At 38.6% G+C, this 22,050-nt stretch overlaps 1 protein-coding gene across 2 annotated transcripts in view; it reads left to right on the forward strand.

Annotated features, from left to right (window-relative positions):
* MRPL4 (mitochondrial ribosomal protein L4) overlaps nucleotides 1–22,050 on the forward strand; it is a 684,921-nt gene that overhangs the window by 526,746 nt on the left and 136,125 nt on the right. The gene's annotated exons all lie outside the window — the stretch shown is intronic.

Here is a 22,050-nt window from a genome sequence, read left to right on the forward strand (position 1 = left end):
TGTACTATCAAAAAATCAGTAAACATTCCTCCCTTCCTGTTGTAAGTGCTGGCAGTTTGTACTGCAGACAACATACCAAAGAGTTGCTGCAGTTTATACCTGCACTTACAATTTGCTTCAACTGTCATATTTTAGTAAACAAAAACCAACAAAAAAAAACCACATTGTTTCTTTTAACAGTAGCAAACTTTGCTACTTCTGTTGCAAAAAGTTGACACAGTTTATACCTGCCTGCATGGAGTGCTGCAGTGCTCTTGTTTTAGTAGTAAAAAAAGCACTGCCTCCATTACATTGTAGCAATCTGTTTGTTACAAATGTAGCAAAAAAATTTCTACAGTTTACACCCTGCCTTCACAGAGTGCTACAAAGCTCACATGTTATTTACATAAGAAAAAAAAGTTTTCTTTTTATTTTAAACTGCAGCAAACTGTTTTCTAGCAACAGTTGCTGCAGTTAATACCGAACACAGGGAGAGCTACGTTGCTGAGGTTTGTTTGCAAGTGAAATACCGGCTTTTAAAAGCTGGTATGACATTCAGGAGAGATCGAGATTGGCTGGTCCCGGGCTATGCAAACTTCCCAACTGTCCAGATTTTGCAGACTATCCAGATTTTTAGCTCATATTTTTGGTCCGTTCTTCATTAATTTGGGGGTTTGATGGCAAATCACCCAGGGCTGCAGCCAGTAAATAATAAAGTATATTTGAATGACAGACTTAATATGCTTCAGAAAAAAAAAATCATGCTATCACTAACCCTGTTATTCTAACAATGTTCTAAGTTTATTGGGTCCATGTTTCCCTGATTATTGTGCTAAAAGTTTATACGAGGTATACTGTTGCCGCCCTTGCCTTGTCAGTGTGCTTTTTTACCATTACCCTTGGATCAGTCTTCTAAAATGTAGGAACTAGAGAGACAGTCTTGCAGTTTACACAGGGAAAACAAAACTGCAATGGGAATAGGATATAAAGTGATTGCTGGGCAGGGACTTACTGTGATCTCACAAAAAAGGAGAATGCTAACAAGGTGGGTGGGAGTGTTAGGACATCATTACTGATGTCACAAACAGGGGGGTGATTAGCTTAGGGGTGGTAGTGTTTTCAGCTTCAGTCCGAGGCAGAAGTGTGATTTTTATAAATGAGACAGTGCCCCTTTGATTTGTTTGTATGAAAGTCCGCTTTAAAATGATACCTTAACCATTACTGTGTGATGCTCTTTTACGGAGATATTCACAGAAATATGATTAATATAATATTTCTCATAACTGATAAACAGCATAATATCTCATCACCTGTAACAGACAGAGGCTACATATCAGTGTAGAAGTTTTGTCTCTCAATGTCATCTTCAAAATGATGCATCATGTGTGTCATCACCATGCTCCCTTGCAAAGATGTGGGCATAATAATAAAATGTATTGGAAATGTATAATTTTCATTATCCTACAAGACTAAAACTGTGGTATCTGTACATGTGTACAGGGCACAGACACAGTTATTTTACCATGTTGTAAATTGTAATACTGTCTTCAAAATGAGGTATTACTTGGCACACTGACATGCTCCCTCACAAAGTTATTTACCAGAAATGAAATAAATCATAATTTCCATAACCTAAGTCTGAAACAAACTTTGATATCTGTACAGGTGTATAACATATGGGCAGCCACGGTGGTGCAGCGGTTACCGTTGCCGCCTCACATCAAGAGGTTCTCCGGTTCTATCCTCTGCTGGGGTGCCTTCTGTGGAGTCTGCATGTCCTCCCTGTGGTTGTGTGGGTTTCCTCCGGGTGCTCCGGTTTCCTCCCACATCTCAAAGACATGCTGTAGGTGGATTGGGCACTCTAAATTGGCCCTAGGTGTGTGTGTGTGTGTGTGTGTGTGTGTGTGTGTGTGTGTGTGTGTGTCTTCTGTGGAAGGTTGGGCGCTGGGCTGGCAACTCGACACCGTAAAACTCCACTGCCAGTCATGACCAGATAGGTGATCCGCTGTGGCAACCCCTAACCGGGAAAAGCCGAAAGAAGAAGACAGGTGTATAACATACAAGAACAGCTCTTTTACCATGTTGGAACTATGAATTATGTCTTCAAAATGAGGCATTACCTAGCACATTCAGATGCTCCCTTGCAAAGGTATTTACCAAAATATGAAATAAATCATAATTTCCATAACCTAGGTCCGAAACAAACTTTGATATCTGTTCATGTGTATAAACATGCAGGAACAGTTTGTTTACCATGTTGGAACTATGAATTATGTCTTCTAAGTGGTGAGGTATTACTAAACATATTAAGATGCTCCCTTGCAAAATGATTTACCAAAATATGAAAAAAATCAATTTCCATAACCATAAGTCCGAAAGTAACCTGAAGGAAGTGAGACTGAATGGAGAGCTACAGTAAGACAACATGTGAAAAGACCAAGAGTGACCCAGGAAAGCAGCCCGGTGATACAATGTTCAGTTGCAGTAGTTCACAAAAATATGAAGCACATAACCACAATGGGGACTTTACTGTGTATCAAACAAATTTAAAAATGACAAAACATAGTGGGGGGGGGGGGAGTCGCTTGAAATGCCTGCACGTAAACAAAAAACAAATCTGGCTTGTGCATTCATCAATGAGATAACTACTTCTATGTATGTGAATAAGAGTGACAGCTGCTGAAAGTTTTACCTGAAAAGTGGTAATGACTCAGTGTTGTACTATAACTGCACTTATTGTTAATGTGATAATTACCTGCATGTCATTGATGCACAGTTCTGCATGCTCAGACATAGGTAATAATTACTGCACCTAACCTGCTGAGTATGCATTCATGATATTACCTGGTGCAGGTGTGACAGACTCATTACCATTTGTTAGGAGAAGACCAGGAGTAATTCAGTAAAAATAGTATAACACTTGCATATTACTGAGTAATTCCTCCTACCTAAATTCTACACAGTAGTGAGAGCCAGGAATATTGCCCAAAATATATGGTAACTGTATGCTGGTACTAGTCTGCAAATAATAACGCCTGATTGAGCAATGCCAAAAATCAGCAATAAAATACATCTCATTAAGCCTCTTATCCCACCCAAATATATTTTGACTACATGCTCAATACTGTTTTTTGACGTAAATGTTGTAGCATACTGTAAATACACAAATACAAAAAGTCAGAAATATTGCCCTACATACGGAGTCGAGCAATGCCAGAACTACTCTAGTTAAATCCTACACAGATATCACAAAACACCTGCAAGTGAAAAGGGACAAAAATAAGAATTAGGTTTCTTATGCCCATAGGAAGCACACTTCATAAAACCGGTAGGCTTGTCAGCCATGCCAATGACCAAACTCTAGCCAACAACAAAAATCAAAAGAGAAAAAGAAAGAAACTCAACAAGATATTGTATACAAAGAGGGTTTTTTTAACAGAAAGGAAGTAAGGAATAATAGATTATAAACCTACAATTCATCAAGATTTCATGTACTAACTGTTATTTTTGTCACAAATATAATAACCTCTGCACTCATTATGCACCTTTCATGTGAATTCTGTGTTTCATTATGTTTTCAAAAATAACAAAGACGCTGAGCAGAAAAACGACCTTTATGACAAGACAAAGCTTTCAGGTATTACACCCTTTTAAGGGTGTAATACCTGAAAGCTTTGTCTTGTCATAAAGGTCGTTTTTCTGCTCAGCGTCTTTGTTATTTTTGGATTCATTAACACAGTGGGTTGTGTACGAATTTCATTATGTTTTGACAGAATATTACAAACTTCGTTTTCTGCAAAATTTTGTAAAGAATTTTGTAACTTGTTTTCTGTACAATTTTGTAAAAATTTTATAATGTGTCTGGAGCTTTTCCCAGGGCATCTGCTGAAAATGGGTTTCCACCCAGTTGGACTACCCTGGTAAATAAAAGTAAATAACTAAAATAAATTATTTACCAACAATGGTAGAAAGAATACCTAAAATGTATAGAAAAAAGACCTAATACCAACAATGATGCAAAAAGTTACCTAAACAGTATCCTAAAGGTAAAGAGAAAAAAAGAGGAATGCAAAATAAATAAGAATAGTAAATGTAAGGAACAGATAAAAAAGTTAATAAATTCTATTTTTACTCACAACACCTAACAAGGCACCATAGAGCTTGCGTGAACACGACCCCAATCAAATCATTAGAGCAGCAAATGAGATCTGAGGTAATCTGTCAAGTAAGGAGCATTATGGGTAAAAGGACGAGGTTGAGACTCAGATCCAAGTATCTAGCGAGCTTAGTTGAGTCTGATCCGAAGGTCTGATCCAACCCATACTTTGAGAAATGAATGAAAATGACAACATCAGAATTAACCTTGCACACATGTGCAGGCAAATGTGAGTGGTCTGATATTCTCGTCATTCTCGTCATTTCAGTGATGAAAAGTGCACTCCATACCTGGAACAAAAAGATGAAAAAAAGTCTTAAAATGCACCACAGCACATATAGAACTCACATGGCTTTTGCAAACCTAACACTCCCAGATACTTGCCTTATCATTCAGCTCCTTAAAGGTTGCTGCAGTATAGTCTTGGTCATACCATCTGTGATGTCACAGGTTTGTCTCCATCCCGTGTCCCACTTTGGATAACTGAAAATATGGCAACCATATAGCATGTACTCTACAGTCATGAGGCTGCTTCATCTTTATGATACCTGACAAACTGCACCATCCAGAATTTGGTCACTGACAAGCAGTTATTGATCTGAATTTGGATCTGCTGCAGCTCATTTGGCAGAGGTGAACCTTGAACTGCATCTTCCACTAAAGACTTGCAGGTTTACAACAATGATTAATAGACCCTTATGCCATAAGACTTCTATAAATAAATGTCTTCTGCTGGCTAACCAAACTAATCCTTGCATATGCATGCAACACATAGAAAGAACCCAATACTAACAATATGACAAGTTAAATAAAGTTGGAATTGTTAATGGAATCCTCCTGTGACCAGATGCTACTGACATGAGCATGTAGTATTTTAACAGGATTTAACTCTACAAAGGTGCTAATCTTGGAAATAGTTGGTACTACCACCAAATTCAATTCAGTCTACATACTACAAACATAAAAGTTTGCATCTTACACTAAAAGTAGCCTTAGGGTCCTGAAGAGCTACTACAAGATTCTGGCATAAGGTTGACCAGCTTTCAGAATTTAAAACATCAAAGGAGCCCAGCAAAATGTCTGTAAGGCTTCATGTCGCACATGCAGAGAAAAAAGTGTATCTGCAGTAAATGGTCTGAATTTGAAAGGATATCGCATACTTTACAGTTCCCCGGAGAATTCTTGCTTTTGAATTAGCTCATCAATAATCTTAGTTTATTTTGTTTATTTGTTTAAATGCATAATAACACTACTGTGTGCATATGGTGCTTTCCTTTGTTTTAAACTTTGAAAGGAAAAAAAAAGAAGGTAACTAAAATATAAGTATGGCTACAGCTTGGAGCTTCTTTCTGTTAGAAAAGTTAATTAACAGAATTGCGTAATATTCGCGGTTGCGGTAACGGTCACTAACTGAAGCTAATATTGACAGTGAATAAAAACAACAAATCAAGTAGTGATTAAAAAGGAAGATTTTTTAATAAGGCCAATAGAACATGTTTTGGTGTGAACTTTTTTTTAAGTACAAAACTTGAGCATCTGACATTACTGACTGTCAAATCGGAACGTAATAAAGAAAAGTAAAAATGAGGCAACATCAAGCACGCTTTAGAAAGCAAGGAACAGCAGAAAGCCAGGAAATGACAATGCTCCACATATCTGAACAGTAGCTTACTGTTTGGTTTCCAAGGAGAATCAAAACGGCACCGGGAAGATAAAGAAAGTTCTTAGTTACAGCAGTCGGGTATGGGGCATGAGAAAGTAAGGATGACAGTTTGTGGGAGGCTTTGTTGCAGTAAGATGAACCCGGGACGCCCTGTATATTTACAATATTAAAATATTACCAAAATAGTTATGAAATCATGGAAAGTAAGATACTTGGCTTAATTTTAACCACCGCGGACATAAAGGTTAAACTGCAGTGTAATAAAAAAAAAAAAGTCAGCACACAACATGTTAGACACTCCTTTAATGCGATGGCTTGCAGTTAGGTATTTCACTACTGATCGCATTATAGAACTTAAACTGCGGAGTATGGCAATAATCTTTGATCAGTAGAAGCATATAAGCAAGGGTAATGAGACAACTAGATAAATAACCACGTACCTTGCGTACCGAATAATAGCAAGCAATCAGGCTTTATAGTATGATTATACTTAGTAAAATTAATACATATATATTTGTCATGCTTATAGCACTGGCTTTCTATTTGCGGGTTCCATGAACATGTTGTAGCTTTGTATTTTGGACCATGTGATTTCATACTTCCATCCTTCTGGTCACACAGCAAATAAGGAAGAAATGTTACAGCGCGGTTTAATACAGTGCAAGGGGAACTAGCAATTGCTAAGTAAGGAATATTTCTTCAAGCGTTTCATGCTGATCTTTCATTAATGTATGTTTCTGAAATTGCTTGGAGTTTAAGGTGTTTTTAGATATGGCACTAACACTGACTGCTGGTATTTTTTTAGCATTTAAAATTTCTCTCAAGTGAGGGAAACGGGTAACCTGAGAGATCCTGGCAGTTATATAGAAAAATCCCTGCACGGGAGGCACGCAGTTGTAGAATTTTAAATTTATACTTAAAGAAATGTTTACAACACTGCAGAGAAACGGGTACTAGATGATAAAAACTAAGACTAAGGAAAAAACAAAGAAATAACTATACACCGTAACATTTACCTGAAGGAACAATAAAATAGCCTGCTAAGCTGTAGTTAGCACTGTGTGAAGCTGGGAACCCGAGCAATGTGTTGCTTATTCCAGACTGAAGAAAAACAGGACTGGAAGAGACCTCTGCACACCTTTTTTATCGTAACTTTACGCGTGGGTGGAACTGCAAGAGCATCATGACTGATGTCAAAAAAAAGGGAAGGGAGTAAATCAGTGATTGACGGCACTTCATCTTCGGACCAAAGGAGAAATGCAATTGTAGGAATGAGCCAGTGCCCCTTTAAGCCTCGCAGATAAATAACAAAAAAGTAATGTTATTTAGCTATTAAATTGAATTACAGTCTAAGGAAGGGTAAATTAGATAACTTAATAGAACAACTTGTAAATACTTTATAAATTACTCACATTGGACTACACATTCCTGGAAACTCAACTGAAATGTCTCCAAATTACTTGTGAACTTAAATGAAACTGCCTGAATAATAAGCATAACTTACTTTAACAACCTGAATCCATAAGCTGTCTGCTCTATATATGCTACATTATATATGTCACTTGCATATGACAGTCTCTAGAGCATACAAAAAAAAAAAAAAGATATTTTTGCAACATGCTATATTTGCACTAACCATACATTCTAAACTAACTCAATTGGCAACTGACAAGTTATTTATTTGAAACCTCAGTCTAAATATTAATTGAGCCCTTGAAATATTGTTGCTGTTTTGACAAAACAAAACCTGAATTGAAAAAGGAATGATTTGAAGAAGTGAATTATTGTACAGATTTCAAAGACAGCTATTGACACTACAGTATAAGTAGAAATGTATACATGCAAGGAAAAATTGAAATGCTTTACACATTTAGTTAAAATAGCTTATTGTTAACTTTTTGCTTTATCGGAAAATTTAGAGAGCTAGGAAATGATTTCTAATTTGTCTTTATAATGTTTGCTGAAGTGTCATAGCCACAAGTTCTGTGTCCCTGGCAAGCTGCATCAGTAGTCAGGTAACCGTGATTATAGAAGGCTATTCTTTCACAGATATCCTGCCTCCGTACCCACCAGAAAGGATAACCACCTTCTGTGCATCCCTCTGTCATTAGATTGTGAGGAAAGGGAAAGAAAAAACACACATTTGTATATTATTATTATTATTATTAGTAGTACATAAATGGAATGCTGGGCGGCCATGGTGGTGCAGCGGTTAGCATTGTCACCTCACAGCAAGAGGTTCTCCAGCTTGATCCTTGGCTGGGGTGCCTTCTGTGTGGAGTCTGCATGTCCTCCCTGTGGTCGCATGGGTTTCCTTCGGGTGCTCTGGTTTCCTCCCACATCCCAAAGACATGCTGTAGGTGGATTGGACACTCTAAATTGGCCCTAGGTGTGAGTGTGTGCCTTCCGTGGAAGGTTGGGTGCCGGGCTGGCAACTAGACACCGTAAAACTCCCCTGCCAATCATGAGCGGACAGGTGATCCGCTGTGGTGACCCCTAACTGGGAAAAGCCGAAAGGAGAAGAAGAATGTTTACTAAAGTGATGTTAGTCACTGACTTGTTTAATGGATTGCGATTCATGTACAAGACGGACTACTGAATGTTTTTTCTGTTTACCTATGTTTGCTGAATTTCTTTTATTAGTACTGATTTAAAACAAGGGAAAGAAAGAGAAGGGAAATCTCTGTTTTTGTATAAGGGAAGAGAGGCTTAAGAGTATTCTAACTGCCCTGAGAACATTCTAAGATGCTCTAAACACTATTTGATTAATACTTACCTAAGGTAAGTCTTGATACCATATGGGTACCTACATATTAATTCTCGACCTGATGTGATTACCCATTCTGGAAGCAGGAGGTGCCCTGTGCAGGGTGGGAATTGTCAGGGTGATCATAGTTCATTCTTAAACTCTGCTCTGTAAATCTATAAATATGTAAAAGTGCTGCACACTAGAATGTAGGGCGCCTCTACTCAGAGTCAGGATACCACTGATAAGCCATGTCTTTTCATAAGTATAAGTTGAAGTTGGTGAGCTGAAGAGTGGGAAAGTAAAGAAAGACAGTACACCTTACAGTAAATTCATATTTCATTGGTAATCACTCATTGTCTCTTAAAGAGTCCTTTTAATCAAATTATTTTAGTAATCTATTTGTTGTTGGCTTATTTAGTGTATTCTCCTCTGTTCATTTAATTTACCTGAAATGACATATCTGACATGTTTGGGATCTCTTAAGGGTAACTAAATATTGGATATTTTCTAAGTCAACATAATTGTTTACACTACTAACATTCCATCCTGATATATAAAATACTATAGAACAATAATAGAATAATATAGAATTTCATATCTCTTTTAAGAAAATTCTCCATATAATAATTTAACATATGGAGCTCAGTTGATATTGTTGGGTAAAGGTGTAAGTGATAATCCAATAGATCTATCTTTATTGGATTAGGAATGACTTTCATTCCATGTTTAATGGGAAATTCATATTTACTTGTATTTGATACTTTAGAATTAATGTTTTATAGAAGTACTTTTTTAAAGCCTGACCAAAATTGTACCCTACTTGTATTTAAAGAAGAAAGAACATTAAATTACACTCCCAAGTTTACACACATCTAAATAAGGCACAAGTAGTAGTTCTCCAGGAAACGCATTTTAAGACTAGTGATAGCTTTATTTGGAACCCTAAGGACTATACAGTCTTAGCTCAATCCTCCTATAGAACAAAAACAAAAGGAGTATCAATTCTCTGGAAGAAAAACATAATCACTCCAAAAGTTATTTGTAAATATGAAGACAAAAAAGGTCTACTAGCGTTTGTAATAATTAAATTTAGTAACAGAATATGGACTTTAGCTAATCTATATTAGTTCCCAGGAATTGGAGCAGGAACAGTTAAAAAAACACCTAGATTTTATTTCCAACAACTATAAAGGAAATCTTATACTGGGAGGAGACTTTAATTGTACCTTAGAAGCTTCTGAAACCACCAAGAAGTCTTTTCGCATAGCAACTATTTCAAAATCCTTAAAAAGATGGATTGATTCATTTCATTTAATAGACACTTTTAAAGTAAAATATGATAAATCCGTATTATTTTCCCATAAAGACCATAGATTTGGAACACAAACCAGAATAAACAAATTATTCGTAGTTCAAGATTTACAAACAAAAATCCTCAACTTCTCAATAGTTCCATGCCCAGTCTCAGATCATGACTCTGATAATGAAGCTCCAAATAGAGTTTAAACCTTTAATCATCTCAACTAGAATTCCATCATATATCATGAAAATTAAATAATTCAGACCCTGGATGTTGTCTGAACTACAATTATTTCTTGAAATTAATAATAGAACAGAAATCAGTAGAGTCATGGTTTGGGACTCATTAAAAGTGTATTTATTTGTCAAGACCCTTAGCTGGTACAAAAACAAAGTTAGAGAGTGGGAATCTGAATCATTAGACTTGCAAACCAGACTCTTGACAGCAAAATCTAAAAAAACAAATCAGAATTGTCCAGAAGTAAAAAAAAAAGAAATAGAGGAATTAAATAAAAATATAATGAAACTCTAACACACAAAACTTGTCTAGCCTTGGAAAATATAAAAAATAAACTCATTAGCCACCTCCCCCAGATATGTACATAACTTATCTACAAGAATTGATGTACAGTCTAAATCAAATAACATTAGTAGTATATATCATGAAAAGAAAGGGAAAAAAGTATCAGATGCAGGAGACATCCTTGAAGCATTTCATTTCCATTATATGGAACACTTCAAATAAGAAGATTTAGATACCAAGCAAATAAACTTGGATACAAACCTTATCGATATAAACAAATTCCAGAAAACTTAAAACTAGACCTACAAAAACCTATATCCTACAAAGAAATTGTTGACAAGACAAAAGAAGGTAAATCTAACAAAGCTCCAGGAACAGATGGTATAATTACGGAAATTTACAAACTCTTCCCTTCAACAGTAATCTCCCTTTTTCATAAAACTTTGCTTAAAGTCCAGTCAGAAGCAAAAATACCACCCTCATGGAAATATTCTCTCATAACTCTATTTCTGAAAGATAATAAACCATCAGACCTTTGCACCTCATACATGATTACAAAATATTCATGTCAATCCTAGCTAACAGAATGAAAATCCCACTTTCAAAGACAATTAATGATCAAACTGGATATTTATATAACAGGCAGACACATTCTGATATTAAAAGGATACTTACTCTTATAGATTATGTGAATAAAGAAGATAAACACTTGTAATCGGATTAGACATAGAAAAAGCCTTCGATTCCCTCATCTGAGAATATCTATTTAAAACCTTAGCATTATTTTAATTTTCTCTTCCCTTCATCTTATTGCTAAAAACATATATATTAATAACTTAGTCTACATTAAATTAGGTCCTTTCACCTCAGAATCCATCCATATAACCAAAGGTACTAAAGAAGGATGCCCCCTTTCTCCTGTTTTATTTGCTTTGGCTATAGAAATACTTGCAGAAATAATACGCAATAATCCAAGAATAAAAGGAATAGAAATCTATGACCAGTACATATCTAAAATAATGCTTTTTGCTGATATTTTATTAACCCTATCAAACTCCAGAGACTCATTAGGAGAGCTAGAAGAAATAATGGAGAAAGTTTATACGATTTCAGGTCTACACTTTAATAGATCAAAATTTATATTTTTAAATAAGAAAAAAGAACTACAAATTACAGATAAAATCCATCATAGGAAAACAAGAATTTACGCTAAATTATTTAGGAATAGTGTTATGCAAAAATATAAACAAAACAATATTAATAAATTATAAAAACATTATTGAAACAAAAATATATATAGAAAAGTGGAACAAAATTATATTAACTTTTGAAGACAGATTGCAACTAATAAAAATGGTCTTACTGCTGAAAATACTATATGTAGCATTGGCAATACAGTTAATTCCTGAAAGATGCATTCTTAAAGAAATAAACTCATGTTTTATAAAATTGTTATGGTATCCCAAAAAGAATATAGTAGCTCTAACTCACCACATTAGACCCTGGAAACAGAGGATTGAACTTCCCAGAAAGAGAAACGTATATAAAAGCATCTGTGCTTAAAACTACAGTAGACTGGATAAACCCAAATTATTTTGCCAACTGGAAAGAATTAACGGCTATATTAACAAATGAATTTAATCTGTTTAAAAAAATTTTAATAGTAGACAAATCAAACAAACCACTGCGGTGGTGGTGCTGCGGTAGCGTTGTCGCCTCACAGTAAGACATTGTCCTGTCGATTCTCAGCTAGAGCGTCTTCTGTGTGGAGACATGCGTGAATGGGCATACCTTCGTTGAAGGTTGTGCGTCAGGGCCGGCAACTCTGCATGTAAAAATCTATTGCCAGTCATTAGCGGACCGGAGTTCCGCTGTGGTGACCCCTAACCAGGAAAAGCTGAAAGACTCAAGACAAATCAAGCAAACCCTGATACATACTATGCATAATTATACAACATAATATAACAAAACCTTCTAAAACAATACTGATTAATCAGTACATCAATTCCTTTAGGAAGCTTATCGATGCAAACATAGATCTAAAACTTTGGTTTCACCTTTTAACCCCATATACCATCACTAAGAACTTTCCTCACAAAATATATAGGGAAACAATAACCTCCTGGGAACAAAATGGATTCTTATGCTGGTTTCAATGTGTAAGCAAATTAAATGTTTTAGATATACATATGATAAAAATTGCTTACAATATTCCAACACAGGACTGGTTAACCTTACAAAGCATTCTAATGTACACTCAAGATTTATGCAGATTAATAATTCCTCATTTAAAGATATTCCAAATCTAATAAATTTTCTGTATGAATTTATATATAGTAGTTGTGAAAAGAAAAATTCCATTTCAAATCTATATAAAGAGTTAATAACGTATAAAATAATTCCCAAACCATCATACTGGCAGTTTTTAACAAAAGGTCAGTCATTGCAGTTAACAGAAGAAATTAAAACTAACATGTTACTATAAGTTAATTACACCTCTAACACACAGTACTGGAAATACTTGCATAGAGCATTTTTAACACCAGATGGAATTAAAAAGATCAGTACTACTACAGATTGTTTTTTCTGGGTTATGAAAAGTCAAATAAAGCAGACTGGATTCATATTTTTTATGAATGTAATGAAATTAAATCATATTGGAATGGAATTGATCATTTTTACTTAATGAATCCTTTACCTTAACTAAAGCCTTGATTATACTAAATGTAAATGAAGGTCCCTACCTGAATAAGACAAATATGTGTTTGTTATGGACAATACTTGCTATATCTAAGAAATGCTTAATCAGAAGTTGGAATTCAAGTACACCCCCGACCTTGGAAGAATTCTACACTTTACTGAAGACAACTGCATCGATGGAAATAAAAATCAAAGAACTGTGAATCTATCCCAGGCCATTGGTAAATAATCCTTGGAAGAAAGTTATATCTTTGTTGGACACATTGCAATAATCAGTATTGTATCTCTGATAACTAATCTGTTAATTCTATACTTAGTAACATAAAGTGTATATAATTGAAAGTCAGGCTACTGTAAATACTGCATATAGTTTAAAATGATATTTAAAAATATTATGTAAATGTTGTTTTAATTGAATAAAAAAAATTTTGAGAGGAAAAAAATAAGATTGAAGGTTAGTAAGTGATGCTGTTTTTAAAATAATAGGTACCTGATTTATTGTATTGAAAGTGTTATACGCATCTTATTCCTGTATTTTCATTCTCATGCATTTATCTTTAAACATTTGTGATATTTGAAGTTTCTTAATTGATTGATTTCTGGATTTTATTGGATGTCTTCCTATATATGTCATGTATTTGAGCTGTTTTAGAAGTTTCTGAAGAAGTCCTGGTTGACAAAAGTGGTGAATTAAACAATTTTGATGTTAATTCTGTTCTGTCGTCTCTTACTGCACTCTGCTGTAGTTGGGTACTTAAACTCCATGAGACCGTAGTTGCCCATCTGTTATGTTAATTTGACCACTTAATTCCTTCCCTCTCTTCTTTCATTCGCTGTTGTCAGTGAGCTCAAAATGATAATTTTGTGAAGTCACACCCACTTAAGCGATTGAAATGCATTTGCCTTCCACTGCATTCCATACAGCCAGAATACTAAGTGCCCACCCCCATTCAGTCCTAGGCAAGACACCGATGATGAATCTTCAGATCAGGTTTCAGGGAGAGGATTCTGCATTCCTTGGACGTACACAGACAACTAAGATTCTACTTGAACAAGACTAAAGCGCTAAGAAAAACTGAGCAGTTACTAGTAACATTTGCTGCAGGATCAAAGGGAAAGGCTATTTCAAAGCAGACTATTTCAAAGTGGATAAGCCACTGCATTCGTTTCTACTACTTACACCATGGCAAACCTGTGCCCAAGGGCATTAGGTCTTATTCCACCAGAGCTGCAGCTACATCAGCAGCTTTTCTCAGAGGAGTATCAACCAAAGACATTCTAGAGGCTGCTACTTGGAGTTCTGTGCACACTTTTACAAAGCATTATCATTTGCCTCTCTACTTAAGTCCAGGGCAGGCTTTGCCACTGCAGTTCTGCAGGGCCTTATAGCCACCCCTAATGCAGTTTAGCTCCAGCCTCCCATCCATAGCTTTGGGATTCTACCCAAATGTAATGACTGCAACAGTGAAACATGAAGAACATAGTACAGATGTTCATCGTGTTACCCTGCTGCAGTCATCACACTTGGGGTTATCCTGTCATCAGGCGGTCCCGCAGTCGGCCAGATTTCCAAAGTCTTGGTCCGACGTCGGTTGCTGTCGCCTCATCCCTGACGTCAGTGCGCCAGGGGTACATATATTGCAACCAACGCCATTTTCTTCAGTCTTTCTTGCCGCGTGGTGCCCGAAGCAGAAGCAGTTCGCAAGTGCCGGTCGGCTGACTCCTGAGATTTTCGAATTAGAATTTCAGACCGAAGTCTTCTATAAAGCTAAGTACCCCGTTGGGGAAGCTTTTCTTGCCTCAAACCGATGTCATAAAAAGTTAATAATTGTATTTCTTGTGGGAAGCAAATACCTCATAAGGATTTCCATTCTTATTGCATACCTTGCCTAGGCCCTGATCACGACGTCACTTCTTGTCGTTTTTGTGCTAGATTTAATAAATGTACTATTAAAAGACGATTTGATTTTGCACAACACTTTTTTGGTAGAAAATTTAACTATAACATGCCGTCGGAGCTGCCGACTACCGGCGGGCACAAAAAGCGCAGGGACAAGGACGGACAGCCCAGGCCTAAGCCAGATTCCGAGGCCTCGGTTGATCCGTTCTCCGGTTCTCCAGTTATCAGTGAGGCACCCACGCAGCCTCTGACTACCGCAGTTCTGGAACCCGAGACCGCTACAGATATTTTGACGGAATGTACTAGGCCGACGCAGCCTTTTACTTAAGGCCCTTCCGACGATTTACCTTCCAAGGACGTCGGTACTTCTGAAACGCCATCGGTTTCTGAAGGCGTTTTCAGACCGACGACTCTTACAGTAAAAATGTTTTCCAAGTCGAAGACTCCTCCTAAATCGAAAAAGGCTCCACTTCAGTCTCCTGTTCAAGGCCCTATGCCTAAGAAACAGATGCTCAAAATGGCTGAAGATTTGATTACTCTTATCAGGGGTTCTCTGCCTCCTCCTGACAAAAGGCCTAGACAAGAGGAAGATTCTGCTTCCTCTGAACAATTGTCTATTTCTTCGGATTCCTCTGAGGACCAAGACTATTCCTTCTCTCCTTATGAAGATTCAGACGCTGTGGACTCTATTCCCTCAGCCTCCCCTCCGGAAGATTACTCTTTTGGGGAAACTTTACACACTATGAGGGAACATTTTCACTGGGAAAGTCAGGATTACTCTGATTCCAAGAAAAGGCTCAGAGAGTTTCTTTTACTCCCTCAACACAGACCTCTAGCCATTCCTCCTGTTTTGGACATTGTGGATGATGTCTACTTAGAATCCAGTTTCAACCCTGACGCTCTACCTCCTGCCCCGGCCAAGCCTGACAGATACTACAGAGTACCTGAGTCCCACAAATTCCTTTACAAAAGCCCAGTAGCTGACCCAGAGACTATCTCCCAGGGTCCCAAGGGGGCTAAGGCTTCCATGGCTAAAAATCTAGTACCTTCTGAAAGGGATTCAAGAGCACTAGACAGATGGGGGAAAAAGGTTTACACCTCAGCCACTTTAGCTATGAGAGCCCTAAACTGTCAATTTCATATGCTTAAATATCAGCAATTTCTGATCTCTCAGCTAAAACAAAAGATAACCACCCTACCTCAATCTGAAATGAAAGAAGTACAGGATTTGTTGCACGCCACCGAGCAGGTGGGCAAATATACCTTACAATGTGGGTTTGATTCTTTAGAGGCCTTCTGCAGAGCAGCAGTCACTGGATCGGTTATACGTAGGCATGCCTGGTTAAAAGAGCAAAGTCTGCCTGATCATGTTAAAGCAAAACTACTAGATGCTCACTTACAGCAGGATGTTCTTTTTGGTGTTAAAGCAGAAGAAGTGTTAAAGAAAATGAAAGATAAGGCGAAATCAATGCAGACAGTCAAAGATTTCCTACAAGTACAACCCCCTCGCTTCAGCAGAAACTAGCCAACAAAAAATTGGTCCTTTCCAGCCACTGACAGGCTTCAGAGGGGTAAATACTGGCGCCCGAGGGGCAGAGGACAACCACAAGCTCAGTATAAGCCTCGCCAATGGAGCACTCCAACCCAGAAGGGAGGAGAAGACAGGTCTCAACCCACCAGAAGGCAAACTCAATGACTTGCACCTCAGCTGGCCAAACAAAGCTCTTTTGTCAGCCCCCCTGGGGGGAAAACTAGCACTATTTGCAGACAACTGGCACATGGTCACAAAGGACAAATGGGTCCTAGACATAATTTTACGAGGATACAGATTCTACTTTCACACCTTGCCAAGAAAAAGAGGAATTCCTGCCACAAAATCAAAGGGCAGAGGCTCAAAAACAAATTACAGCTCTCATGGCCATGAGAGCCATTCAGAGGGTACCAACTCAAGAGCAAGGCCAAGGATTTTACTCAAGACTCTTCCTAGTACCCAGAAAAGAAAATGCTTGGAGACCAATTCTGGACCTTTCAATTCTAAACACTTACTTACAAGTTCCCAAATTCAAGATGCTAACACTACAGCAGCTACTTCCCATGTTGGACAAGGAAGCATGGCTGGTAACGTTGGACCTCAAGGAGGCATACCTGCAAGTCCCTATCAGACAAAGTTGCAGAAGATACCTCTGTTTCATTGCAGGTTCAACCCATTATCAATTCTCTGCACTGCCCTTTGGCTTATCTACTGCGCCCAGAGTATTCACAAAATGCCTGGCACCAGTAATTGCATACTGCAGACAAAGAGGAATTCAAATATATCCATATCTGGATGACTGCCTCATCCAAGCAGAAAGAAAAGACATTCTCTTACAACATCTGGCTTTTGTGAAGCATCTACTAAATTGTCTGGGGTACACAGTAAACGAAAAGAAGTCAAAACTAGTACCCTCACAAAAAATGATATTCCTGGGTGCCAGCTTGGACACAATGGCCCAGAAGGCTTATCTTACACCAGACAAGCAATTACAACTGACTCAATATTTCAAGACAATGGCAACAAAGACCCAATTAACTGCAAGAAAAATTCTGCAGGCTTTGGGCTTCATGGCATCTTGCATTCTGATAATACCATTTGCAAAACTGCATATGAGGAAATTACAGTGGTACCTAAAAAGTGTATGGTCTCAACACAGCCACAGCTTGGACACAGTGATATCTCTCATTCCCTGCCTACAACAGGAATTTCTGTGGTGGGCACAGGCATGTCACCTCAACAAGGGTCAGCCTTTCACCTTGCCCCCACCCAGGCAAACTATCACAACAGATGCTTCAGACTATGCCTGGGGGGCACACATGGCAGGGCAATGCATTCAAGGCCTATGGACTTCAGAACAAAGAAAACTGCACATAAATCAAAAAGAGATGCTAGCTGTACAGAAAGCTCTGACAGCCTTCAAGGATCTACTACCGCCAGGACAACTTGCAATAAAGACGGACAACACCACAGTAATGTGGTACATAAACAAACAAGGGGGCACACATTCCTACCCTCTTTGCAGGCAAGCAATAATCTTATGGAACACAGCTCTGGCCTACCAAGTCCAGTTACAAGCTCAATTCCTGCCAGGACAGAAAAACACATTGGCAGACGACCTAAGCAGAAACATCAAAGATCCCCATGAGTGGAAGCTAGACCCACAAATATTTACAATGATAACTCAAAGATGGGGTCTACCAAATATAGACCTGTTTGACAGTCCTCAAAACTACCAGCTGACAAAATTTTGTACAAGGACATTCCACCATCAAGCTTGGAAAGTGGACGCTCTCTCCTTCAGTTGGAAAAACCTGACAGCATATGCCTTTCCTCCATTACCTCTTCTCACAAAGGTTCTTTTGAAGGTCAAAAAGGAGAAACCTCGAATGATTCTTATAGCCCCAGACTGGCCACGCCAGCACTGGTACCCGCTATTGAAGAATATGGCTCACAGCCCACCATGGATATTGCCTCAAATACCCCATTTGCTCACGCAGCAAGACAAGCAGATTCTACACAGCCAGATCAAAACCTTAAACCTGGCCGCATGGCAAATCAATTAAGCATCCCACCAGCCCCTCTTTCACAAGCAGTACTGGATGTTATTCTAGAGGCCAGGAGGCCAAGCACCAGGAAGGCTTACTAGGACAAATGGAAAAGGTTTTGTGCTTGGAACCAAGCTAAAGGCCAAGACACAACTCAGCCTCATATGCCTCACATTCTGCAGTATTTAGCTGAGATGTTGCATAAAGGACTTTCCTTCTTCTCTATTAAAATCCATGCTTCAGCTATTTCAGCTCACTATGACACAAATCCACCTTTATTTTCAAATCCTCTCCTAAGGCAGTTCCTCAGAGGGGCAAAAAACATTAGACCACCTAGAAGAGCTCCTACACCAACATGGGACCTCAATTTTGTTCTGGAAAAACTAACGCTACCTCCCTTTGAACCAGCTTTTTCTGCAGACCTTCAGTTCCTATCCTGGAAGACTGCCTTGCTCCTGGCAATAACTTCTGCTAGGAGAGTCTCAGAATTACAGGCACTTATGGCAGTGGAACCTTTCCTCATTTTTCATCAAGACAGAGTTTCTCTACGAACTAATTCTTCCTTCATGCCTAAGGTGGTTTCCAGTGTAGCTTTAAATAAAACCATCCACCTGCCCACTTTCTTCCCCAATCCACAGAACAAAGGTGAGAGACTCCTTCATTCCTGGGACATTCACAGGCAGCTTCATTACTACTTGGATAAAACTAAGGCTTTCAGAAAAACTGACCAGCTCCTTGTTTCCTATGCTACAGCTTCTCAAGGGAAGGCCATATCCAAGCAAACCATTTCTAAATGGATAGGCCATTGCATACGATTCTGCTATACCCATCATGGGAAACCAGTTCCTCCTACCATTAGATCCCACTCTACCAGAGCAACAGCTACCTCTACAGCCTTTCTCAGGGGGGTTCCTACCAAGGAAATTTTAGAAGCTGCAACTTGGAGTTCTGTACACACCTTCACCAAACACTATCACTTACCTCTTTATTCTAAGTCCAGGGCAGGCTTCGCCACTGCAGTTCTGCAGGGCCTCATTGCCTCCACTAACCCTCTATGATGCCTCCACCCTACCTTAGCTTTGGGACTCAACCCAAGTGTGATGACTGCAGCAGGGTAACACAATGAACATAGTACAGTTTTGTACCTACCATAAATGTAGATGTTCGAGTGTTCACCCTGCTGCAGTCCAGGTTACCCTCCCTCCAACCCCTCTGATCTACTGTCTAAATCTTTGCTGTGCCTTTCTGATGTATTTGCTTATAGCTGAAGGGATTTTGTGTTTGTACAGTGTTCACACCTTTTGGTACTAATTTGGATCACCTTTTTGGGGGCACCTGACATCTGGGGCAAGAAAAACTGAAGAAAATGGCGTCAGTTGCAATATATGTACCCCTGGTGCACTGACGTCAGGGATGAGGTGACAGCAACCGACGTCTGACCAAGACTTTGGAAATCCGGCCGACTGACGACAGGATAACCCCAAGTGTGATGACTGCAGCAGGGTGAACACACTAACATCTACATTTATGGTAGGTACAAAACTGTAGTTTGTGTACACTTACCATAAATGTAGATGTTCGAGTGTATTCACTGTTGCAGTCCAGGTTACCCGCCCGCCATCCCCCTTTTTCTTCTGGAGTTTGTCTTTCCCTCACTACCTTCTACAACCTTTGTGGTATATTTGCTTGTAGATGAAGGTAAAGTTTGTATTGTTACATGTATATATATATATATATATATATATATATATATATATATTTTTTTTTTCTGCTACCAATTTGGGGGGCACCTGACATCTGCGGCAAGAAAAACTAAAGAAAATGGCGTTGGCTGCTTTTTTTATACCCCTGACGACCTAACGCCATGGAAGAGGAGACAGCAACCGACACAGGACCCAAGACTTTGGAATTCAGGCCGACTGAGGGCAACCTGCCAGCAGATTACCCAAATGTAATGACTGCAACAGTGAATACACTCCAACATCTACATTTATGGTAAGTGTACACAACTGTACATTTTAAAGCCATGAATAGCAACCCTGCAGTGCAAAGTTACAATGCTTTCCACACATTTGGAACAGCTAGTACACAAGCAGGGACTAAAGGCGGAGGTGCCTCTATTTAGATCATTGATAAATATACCTCAGGGCTCGTCAAACAGAACACGACATTTGAGCTTCTCCATGTTCAGATCACCATAGGCAAAATTGCATGCCATTTCCTTGCAAGCCATAGGTCCTCATCTATGACCCAGGAAACCCATAGCACATATTTAAGCATACTGGAGACACCCACCATCCAACCCAGTATCATATTCATGTATGACTTTAATTATCTCTGTATTAACATGGTACTCTTAGATGACACCAAACGTGCAGCCACAGAAATTCCTGGGTTTTGTAAACATGAACTAACTGGACCAGATTGTCAGTACACAACCAAAGAGCCCAAATATACCAGATCATGTTCTCACTAATATGGGAGAGTCCTGCACACCCCTAGTGTAATGTCCTGTCTGATAAGGTCAGACCACTAAACAGTCTCCTTTAAAGTAAAAATTTAAAACCTAAAACTCCAGCTAGCCCTGGAACATTCAAGAACTATTCTAAGACAAACTTCCCACTATTAACTGTTAACCTGGCAAAATTTCAAGCTCCCCTAATCAGTGAGAACACTGCATCAGACACTGATTGTTCACAGAAACCCTGTACAAGCATGTTAATAGCTGCTTAGAGGCAGCTGTACTCACCAGGAGTAAGTACAGAACTAACTCAAAAAACAAGCCACCCTGGTGGAATCGCAACTTGAATAGGTTTTAAAACAGAAGAAAGAAGATCATCACAAAAGTTAGGATATTCAGCACCCAGCACGATAAAAGCATTCTCAACCTAAAAAAAAACACTTCAAGGAAGAACAAAAATTCTACCAAAGCCAAATTTGAGGTAAATCTGGCCTCCCATGCCAAGGACAAATCACAAGGCATTTTTTTAGCTATGTCTGCAACCTCAGTCGTGTGCAGAGCTCATTGTTAATGGAGCCACATATACTGCACCAGAGTATATTCCAAACCTTGGCAGACAAATTCAGCTCTAACCCTCCTTCCCCCCACCTCCCCTCAGGAAATGCTATTAAATATAATGCCCCAAAATATCACTGGGGTCCAGGTCCTCGGTGCTCTAAGGCTAAGAAAACTACATCAGTTGAGCCCGACAGTATCCCAGTCTGCCTTCTAAATAGCATCAAACATGACCAGTTGGTGTCTGGAATCACTATTCAATTGTAGCCTCCAGACAAACGTTGTGCTTCATAAATGGAGAATGGCAACCGTCATGCCTTTGCGCAAAGGCGGTCAATCTTGGCCCCTGGAAACCACAGACCTGTAAGTCTCACTAATGTCATATGCAAAGCCATGGAAGGAATTATCATGAAAATGATCAGTAATGACATAGGAAACCTCCAGACACTGGACCCAACCCAGGTTGGTTTTGTCAAGGGCAGATGT

The sequence above is a fragment of the Protopterus annectens genome, chromosome 1.part0 (genome assembly GCF_019279795.1).
Source record: "Protopterus annectens isolate FY-2018-M chromosome 1.part0, PAN1.0, whole genome shotgun sequence".
Classification (NCBI taxonomy): Eukaryota; Metazoa; Chordata; order Ceratodontiformes; family Protopteridae; genus Protopterus; species Protopterus annectens.